The sequence below is a fragment of the Pinus tabuliformis genome, chromosome 3_1, assembly GCF_031772625.1.
Source record: "Pinus tabuliformis cultivar Carrire ecotype Pingquan chromosome 3_1, CPIR1, whole genome shotgun sequence".
Classification (NCBI taxonomy): domain Eukaryota; kingdom Viridiplantae; phylum Streptophyta; class Pinopsida; order Pinales; family Pinaceae; genus Pinus; species Pinus tabuliformis.
In genome coordinates this window covers 130,149,094-130,158,853 of record NC_142301.1, presented here as the reverse complement: position 1 = coordinate 130,158,853, position 9,760 = coordinate 130,149,094, and positions in this window count along the sequence as shown.

The following is a 9,760-nucleotide window of genomic DNA, read 5'->3' as shown; positions in this document are numbered from 1 at the left end:
AACCTTTTTCTACTTACGCTTTGCTTATCCTGTCATTTTTTTTTCACTTAATGGGTGCATTTAGGCTAGCAAACCCTTTTCCTTTCTTCTTATTTTTACAAAAGAAACAATCTAATTCTAACCTCATAACATCCAAGGGCTCAGATTAAATTGATGAGCACCTTATTATTCTCTACCTAACTACTGATCTGCCAATATTAAACAATTTGGTCAAATATTTATTCTCTAATTATAACATCAAATTTAAAGGATGAAGTAGTTAAGATTAAAATATTTGACTGTCATGGGTTGTGGCATTTACGACAAGCAGGACACAACCATTAATATAAGGTTTGCTAGTTCAAAAATTTTCTAAATGGGCTCAAACAAGGTCCCTTAGTATATACAATATATTCTTATTTGATTAATTATAGATATTAGAGAAAAAACAACTAACCTATAATATATATAGAATTAAAGCATCACTGTTTAATTATAGGTGTTTATTTATATGTCGATAACATGATTTTTACTATAAATTATTCACTAGAATAATTTAAATTAGTAATGAAATAGATATTTGAGATAGTATATTTGGTCTTGATTTAATACTTCCTTAGTAAAAAGGTAAATTAGTCAATTTTGAATCTTTATATGTCAAACAAAATATCTATTCGATGTGCTAAAATTATTTAGAATGGTAAATTGCAAGGCAACAACCACATAAATACCAGAACAATAAAGAAGATAATGGTTCAAATGTATATCCTATACTATTCAAAAGATTAATTAGTATACTAGACATCATGTTTGTAGTTTGCACGATCTGTGGGGACACTTAAAGAAATGAATTGGCATGTTGGCAAAAGGATTTTGTAATACAATGCAAGAACAACAAGATATAGTATTGTGTACTCAAGCATTGAACATAGTTTTTTGGTTAGTAGTAATAACAAAAAATTTCTACGTAGCTTAGATGATAGAAAGGATACTTCAAGGTATGTTTCTAATATTTCTTCAAATAAAATTTCATGGTAGGCCACACATAATATGATTGTATAATAAAACAATAATATCTTGTCAAGAAGTTTGGTTACATATAGTATTGGATGATATTCTCCTCAAATTTTGCTCATATTGTGAATGCAAATTCATTTTCTTTTTTTTTTTTTGTATGTAAGGTAGTTCTCTTCTTTTCTATTCACATTAAACATAAAGACCAGATACACAGTTATGGTGGCCTCAACCTTCCCCTAGGGGAAACCAGGTCTATTGGCCACCTCAGTTTACTGTAGGCATTCCAAAACCAAAATTTGGTAATTTTGTCCATACTAGCTATATAAACATAACATCTGAAATTACTTAATAAGCTTCTATGCAGCATAAAACAGTATTTGTAAAGAAACAAAAAACCTCCAGTGTATCGTCCTCCACATCAGCCAGTTCTGGTTCCAGTATCTTTGTTTGTCTCCATGGGGAAATTCGCATGCTCCTCCTGGCTTGGGACCAAACTTGCTATCCTGGACAGGGTCTGAGATATCTCTATCAGCTTATTGTTCTGGTTGATCATAATGGTTTGGAAATTTTTCATTTCCTTCTGAACATTTGGGATTCCATTGGCAATTTCAGCCATTTCTTTAGCAACTTGTTCCAATTCCTTTGTCAAAAGACTCTTCATAACCCAATAAATGTGCAGGGATCTTCGGTACAACATCTGTATCCCCCTTGTATTGCCTGGGTCACTAACTATAGCAGCCCATTCTTCCATTTCCGAGCCTCATTGTTCTTCAAGGACTCTTTCCTCCAGATTTTGAATTATCCTGCGAATGTCTTCGTCCGTTTCCTCTTGGTAGGCACGGGCTGCCTCTTGGCTAACAGTCCGGGTAGACCACCTCTCTCTATGTTGATTCCCGAGCTCCTCCACATGCCTGTCACCCTGATTATTTTGTCTCGGGCGGCCCCTTCCTCCTCGACCACGCCTTTGACCCTGTCGAGCCATCCTGGCTTCCACGTCCTCCTGTTCACACACATCAATCACAGGAGTTATATTTACAGTGAATTCATTTTCTTCATCGTAAACCACTTGACTGTTTGGAATTTCTTTCCTCCTACTACTCTCCCCTTCCATTTTTATGCTCTTTTCATGATAATCCTTTCCCGAGTTCAGGGGGTGAAGCACTCCCTCTGTCATGTAGGTCAGATACCATTTCAAGGGGTCTGTCGACAAATCTTTGGCTTCTATCTTTCCTTTGCTTCTAGCCATGGCTGCCCCATTATGGTTTCCCTCATTATTTCTCAACCTCTACCCCTGACTACAGTTTCTTCCTCCTCCCTAAGATCTCTCCAGATGGTCTTCATACTACGAAACATGGGGCCTTCCCAGTTTTCTCGGACTCTTTCCACCTCCCATCTCCTCCCACAACTGACTGTTATTCATTCTACTGATAGAAAGGAGAACAAGTAAGGTGAGAAAGGTAGTTTGCACATACCAAATCTTACAGATTACCCTGGTATTGTTTTCCTCTTGCTCCTCAAGCCGTTCCTCCTTCAATCCATCTGCATTATCATTTTCTTCGCCTCCCGTCACCTTCTTGTTATGCTTCTTTACCATCCTTCTCTCTAGTCATAACCACTGCCATTTTTCTCCATCATCTGTACACCTCTTTTCCCACTCCTGCCACTTGAAGTTTTGTCTGATAGAGTATTCATTTCGCTTGTTGGGATGGTTGCCTGATACCTGCGGTCATTTCCTACTGTCCTGTCCTTATAATCAATGCCCTTGCCATTATCGCCTCCACGTTTCCTCATCCCAATCGGGAGCCTTCTGTCGCTGCTGCCTTTAGCTCGTGTCTGCATGGTTATCCTGATTACGAATCGAGCATAGCTGTTCAAAACCTGTATCTTTTGAGTAGCTCGTCCATATGTTGTCCACTTTTCTTCCTTGTTCTTGGCACCCCCAATTCGCAAGGAAATCTACTGCTTTGTTTGCCTCTCTTTTAGCATGTTTGATAATCATATATTCAAATCTACTTATAATGGTCGCCAGTTCTTGTATTAGGCTGGCAGTCCTCCAGCTTTGAGTGACTTTGTCCCAGGGGGTACCATTATTGAGTTTTTTAAGTACATGTATAACCATTTGAGAGTCTCCCTCCACTTCCAAGTTATTATAACCATTCCTGATCACTATAATTAAACCTTGGCATGCTGCCATCAGCTCCGCTTCATTGTTGCTCATGATACCCCCGCTATCTGTGTAAATCCATTTCGTCCTTCCCTGATCATCCCTGAAAAGACCTCCGAATCCAGCTGGGCCTGGGTTTCCTTTGGAGGCCCCGTCAAAATTTAACCTAATAAATCCTTCCGGGGGTCTAGTATAGTGCATTGTTTCATTGAGTATCAACCTAGGATCTTTCCATAGCTGGGGAGCCACCATCTTTTGATCCAAGTTGAGTTTCTTAAGGATATGCTCTTCTTCCTGCATTACTTTCCAGTCTTCTCCATTCCAGTAATCAGCTAATATAGTTTCTCTTATATGGTTTACTGTCTTTTCCCATAGCTGGTTCTTTGTCATCTCTTTGTTTTGGAAGATTCTCCTATTTCTCTCCTTCCAGATCATCCACATGTTCATCCCAACCGCTAAACTCCAAGCCCTTTTCACCACTTGGCTCGTGAATTGACCTTTTCCCCAGCTTTTGATAGTGTTGTTAATGCTTTTCTGATCTCTGTTGGTTTTGCCGAAGAGTCTCCTAACCTCTTCCCATTGATAGTGGGCTTCTACACACGAGTTTAGGAGGTTTTCTTGTGTCTCCTTTTCTTTCTTACATAGAGGACACCTTGAGGGGCCATGAATACCTTTTTTCTGAAGTTGATCCAACGTTGAAATGCGGCCTTTGACTACCAGCCATAAGAAGTAGGCCACTTTTTGCCACCAGTTGTTGCTCCATAGTATCTTCCAGATGTCTAACATATCCTCTGGAGCATCAGAGTTTAGAAGATGGTATGCTTCCTTAATTGAAAAACTCCCTTTAGTTGTGTGTCCCCATCTTAAGATGTTTGGTCCAGATCTTATGGGGATCCTCCTTGTCTGCATCTCCTTTTGATATCTCTCTTTTTGTTCTCCTGTGAGCTGATCCATCCATTCCTCTGGACTTTTCCAAGCTCTCCACACTTCATCTTGGCTTTCCTTTTTCCAAAAGTCCTTTACTACAATCATACCTTGCTCTACCGCTTTTTGGTTTACTTCCATAAGGTCTTGTATTCCATTCATTCTTTCCCTTTGTTTCCAGGCCTCTTCCAAAAATTTCACTGAGCTGCCTTTCCTTATCTCCCAAAGTGCATGCTTTGCAATTAACTCTTTATTGGAACTAGCAAGATTCCATATTGTTGATCCTTTCGGGATATCCCTCATCCTCAAAATTTCCTCTGATTTCTTGGGCATGTTATATTTTTTGGTCCATATTTGTTTCCACAGGTCATTTCCCCCATTTAACCACCGCCACCAAATCTTAGCCCCCAAAGCCTGGTTCAGGATATGAGGATCCTTAAGTCCTAGTCCTCCTTCCATCTTGCTTTTTACTATGTCCTTCCAGGATACCAGGGACCATTTCCTTTTCTCTTTCTGCCCACTCCATATAAAATTTTTGAATATCTCTGTCATCTTATTACACGCTCCTTTAGGAGCTGCCATAGCTGAGAGTTGGTATATTGGAATAGACTGGAGCACCGCTTTAACCAGGACAGTTTTACCTGCGAAATTTAAGGATCGAAAGGACCAGTTTGTAAGTTTCTTGACTATTTTCTCTAGAACTTGCTGCCAGTTGGACATCCTTAATGGAGTTAGGGCCAGCAGGGTTCCTAGATACCTAGTTGGGAGCTCCCCTTATTGGAATCCCAGGGTTCTAGATAGGAAGTTCCTGATGTTCCCTGCTGTACTAAAAAAATAAGTACATGATTTTTCTTTGTTGACTTGAGTGCCCGAGGCTAACATGAACAGAGCTAAAATTGCCTTGATTCTTCTAGCTTCTCCCAGAGATTCCTTTCCAAACAGCATGACATCGTCCACAAACTGTTGATGGGTTATTTGGAGATTATTTCCCCAGAGTTGGATTCATTTAAGCTTCTTCTCTCTTACTTATTTTTTGATGTACCTTCCCAGCCCTTCTACGGCTATAATGAACAGGAAAGGGGACAGAGGGTCTCCCTGCCGGAGACCTCTGGTCGATTTGAAAGGTTGGGCGGGCATTCTGTTCACCAGAATAGAAAAATTTGTTGAAGATATCGCAGATGTTATCCACTCTATCCATCTATTGCAAAACCCATAAGCTCTTAAGATTTCTTTCAGGTAATTCCAGTTTAAACGATCATATGCTTTTGAAAGATCTAATTTAATCATCATACCTGCTTCCTTTTTCACTTTTAAGGAGTGTACAACTTCTTGGGAGACCACCAAACCATCTAAGATTTGCCGCCCTTCAACAAAACCTGTTTGTTCCAGAGAAACAATGCTGGCAAGGAGGGGCTTGAGTCTTTTTGCCATCAGAGTCGTTATGATCTTGTATATCACGTTACAAAGGCAAATAGGTCTAAAGCCTTGAGGGGTTTCAGACTTCGCTTCCTTTTGGATTAGAGACAAAAAATTTGCATTAAGATTTATACTTACCTTTTGATTTCTTCGTGATTCTTCCACCACATCCAGGATATCTTGTCCGAGGAAGTCCCACCCTGCCTGGTAGAATTCCGCTGTAAACCCATCAGGACCTGGGGCTTTATTTTTTTTCATGCCTTTTACGATTTCCTCTACTTCTTCCAGGGTCGCTGCCCGCATCAGAGCTAGATTTTTCTCTCTGGTGATCCTACTCAGGATTTCTTTGCATATTTCCTCTATCGCTTCTCTTCTTTCTACATTTGGTTCTATGAGAATCTCCTTGAAGTGCATTGACAGGACTCGCTCTATATCTTCAAGTTGAGTGACCCTTGTTCCTGATTCATTTTTAATGGAAAATATTCTATTTCTGTGCCTTCTCTAGACCATTGCTTAATGGAAAAAAATTGTGTTTCGCTCCCCTTATCTTAGCCAATTCACCCTGGATTTTTACCTCCACAAGATTTCTTCTTGTTTCCGTCTCTCTTAAAGTTGCCCTATCAAAATCCCTTCCTCCTTAGCCAGGTCTTCTCTCCTACCTGTATTTATTATTTCTTGCTGTATTTGTTTCATCTTTTGTTCTAACATCTTCCGGTCCTTTAGTATATTCCCAAATTCCTCCTCATTCCATTTCCTTATGTGCCTTTTAAGCTCTTTTAATTTCATCTGGAATGTCTCCATTTTGTTTCTTCCTCTCTAACTACTCTGTTTCCACCATTTCTCTACTTTTTTAATGAAGTTCTTGTCTCTCAGCCAAAAGGCTTCAAATCTAAAAGGTTTTCTTTTAGGGCTAGCTTTAATATCCATTTCCACTTTAACCGGCCAATGATTGGATCCCATGCCAGGGAGGATTACTGCTTCTATGTAAATATCCCAGTTCATGATCTCTTCTGATAGGAGAAATTGATCTAGTCTAGATGAAATCTGGTTTCTGCCTCCCCCCCTATTATTCCACGTGTGTACTCCAATGTAGTCTGAATGTCTACCAGTCTTTGATCTGCTATCCACTAACCAAATGCGTCCATGTCTGGCTCCCTTCTTTTGAGTCCACCCTTTTTTCATTCAGATCTTTTATCATATTGTAGTCTCCTCAAAATATCCAAGGGGAATTGCTATGGATGGAGCGTATTATTGTTAGGTTCTGCAAAAAGACCCTGCGTTCATTCTGTGTATGAGGCCCATATACATTTGTTAAAAGGATCCATTCTTTAGATCCCAAAATCCTAAATCTTCCTGAGAGGATACGAGGAATGCTGATCCAGTCTTCAAATTGGACTTCCTCTAGATTCCACAAAATTGCAATTCCCCCTGCACTGCCTATTGCATCTTGTCCCACAATCTCATAGTATGGCTTAAAATTTTCCATCACTTCTTTTAGTTTGCTCTCCTTTAATTCGTTTTCTTGGATTAACATAATATTTTGTCTATCTTTTTTAAGTCTCTCCTTCAAATATCTTTGTTTACCCTTGCTGTTCAACCCTCTGATATTCCAAGTTGTAATTATCATTTTAAAATTTTTGAGGGTTGTTGAAATACCTCCGATAATGGCACAAATTTTCCAGAATTCACTAGCGCTTCTCCCACCATTTGAATGGTCTCGCTCAAAGGTCTCCTACCTATTTTCCTTCCTCCTTTTCCTGTGGCTCCCGTTTCTAGATTCTAATCGCCTTGTGTTCCAAGTTGCTCTGGTTGCTTTGTCGTCCCTCGTCCTCGTTTTTCCTTGTATCTTTGAAACATATCCTTGTAGAGTTGTTTTTTCTCCTCTGGTATGAACCGTTCATCTAGATGCTTCTATTCCTGGAGCAGTTTCCTCATTATCTGTTCTTCCTCACCTCCTTGTTCCTGCTGCGGGTTGATTTCCATTTGAATCTGTTCCTGGGTTCGCTCTTCTTCCTTATCCCCCTTTTCTCCCTCTTTTACCACCTCTTTATTCTTCATTTCCTCGTTGTTCTTCCTATAATCTTTCTAGGCCACTTTTAATATCTCTTCCTCTTCTTCTCTTTCTGCCTCCATTTCCAGATCCCTCAAGAGCTCAAACTGATTCATATTTCGCTAGCTTTCTTCTGGGTTTGGAGAATCTATTTTATTCTTTCCTTTGTGAGATCTCTTTCTTCTTTGAATTTCCATGAACCCTTATTTGCTCTCTTCATTCCTCTGCCTCTCCTACTCCGCCCTTTTCTTTTCCTCTCCTTTATCTGGTGGGTTATTTCCTTCAATTAGCGGGCAATGTTTGAACAGATGGCCATATTCATGGCATCGCCTGCACCGAAATGGGATGTGCTCGTAATCCAGTGGCTGTTGCCATATTTCATCATGGTACTCTACTTCGATGTCATCTAGTAGAGGTTCCGTAATATTCGTGTAGACACAAATCCTTGCATATGATGTATATTTTCCTCGCCTGGTAGTCTCTACAATCTTTACGAAGGTCTCAATTGAGTTCCTGATTCCTTCTAGGATTTCTGGGTCCCAAAACTCAATCGGAAGTCCAAACAAGCAGACCCAAACTGGTGCTGCCAACATCTTTTCTTTCTCCGGATTGTAGCACTCCTCCCATTGCTGCATGAATAGACTTGCATTATTGAGGAAGTATGGCCCTTCCTCAAATACCCTTTCCTTGTCTTCTAGTTTTGTAAAAACTACTGTAAAAAACCCTTTTGCTCCTAGTTTAAGATCCTTTAGGTTTCCACTTTAGGTGTATCCATTTTGTCAACTCTTTTTCACACGGCCATGTTCCTACAAACTTGCAAATGAGAGCATGATCTTTGATATGGCTTCTATACTCCTCCAGTTTATTATTTGTCACAACGAACCTGGGTTTTTCAGAAGCCCTCAGGAGGCATTTGCTCGTTGTTCTTGCTTCCCATGTAGTTCCCATCACCGGTGTTGACTTACCTCGGTTTCCTATTCCTCCATTTGCTTCTGCCCTGCTTGTTTCTCCTGCCATTACCTCCTTATAGGAGGGGATCTCTCCCCCCCGGTTACTTCGGTCATGTCCTCGCAGTCAGACTTAGATCTATGACTGGCCCCCTGACCTAATTTTACCGCTGTTCTTTTATGTGGTTTCTCAGAAAGCCGCGATTATCCTATACTGGATCTGTCCCCGATCTGCCAGGGTTCCTATTCCATTCCTCAAACCCTAGTTCGTCGTCGCGCCTCTCCGCCTTGCAAAGCTCATCATCGATCGTCTCGATTCAATAACCCCCTCTGCAAATTCATTTTCAACTTCAAAATCAATTTCATTATAAAAATGTAAATATATATATATATATATATATATATATATATATATATATATATATATATATATATATATATATATATATATTGTAATTTACTTTCTTTAAGATTTTGGTTCTCTAGATCTTGTATAAAGTCACATTTTCCTTGGGCAATTTATTCAACAAAATTCTCTAGAATATTAGGGTAATTGTAATCTCCATGTATTTTAAACATCCTTATGTTTCAAAAAGTTCTTCCACGACTTCCCTATTTATCTCTAAAATGTCAAAATATTCTAATTTTTCCGTTATAATAGAAACTTCACCAACAACTATAATTCTTTAGAACTCAACTTTATGTTTGGCGTTTCTACTCCTTTCACTACATTCCATCTCCATAATATGCCAAACTTCTTTAAACTTTGTTGTTAATGCAATTTTGATAAGAATGCTCTTACACAATCCTTGTTGAAGAAGAGATAATGTTGCTACATCATTCTTCATGTTTTCTAGGACTTGATCCCTTTCATCTTGATTGATTACCTACTTGAATTTTGGGTTCATTAAAAAAATTGAACATGATATCCCATAAATAATATTGTGTGGTTCTCATCTTAGTGTCCCGAGATAGTCAATTTTACCAAAGAACATTAGAGGGAGATAATAATTTTTGAACAAATCTGTGTTGATACATGGATACTTACTCAAATTCACTTTCCAAATCTAATGATAGAGAGAATAAAAATTGATTGAGAATAAGGATTTAGGGTTGTGCAAGGTCACTACCCAAAGCCATGGATTTAACTACTATTCTCTCTTAAAATTTCTAATGATGGAGGAAGTAAGAATTTTTAATAGTAAGTTTGAAAGGCTAATCTATGGTTGCAACCATATATTAGCCTCTCAACTTGTAGGGTTT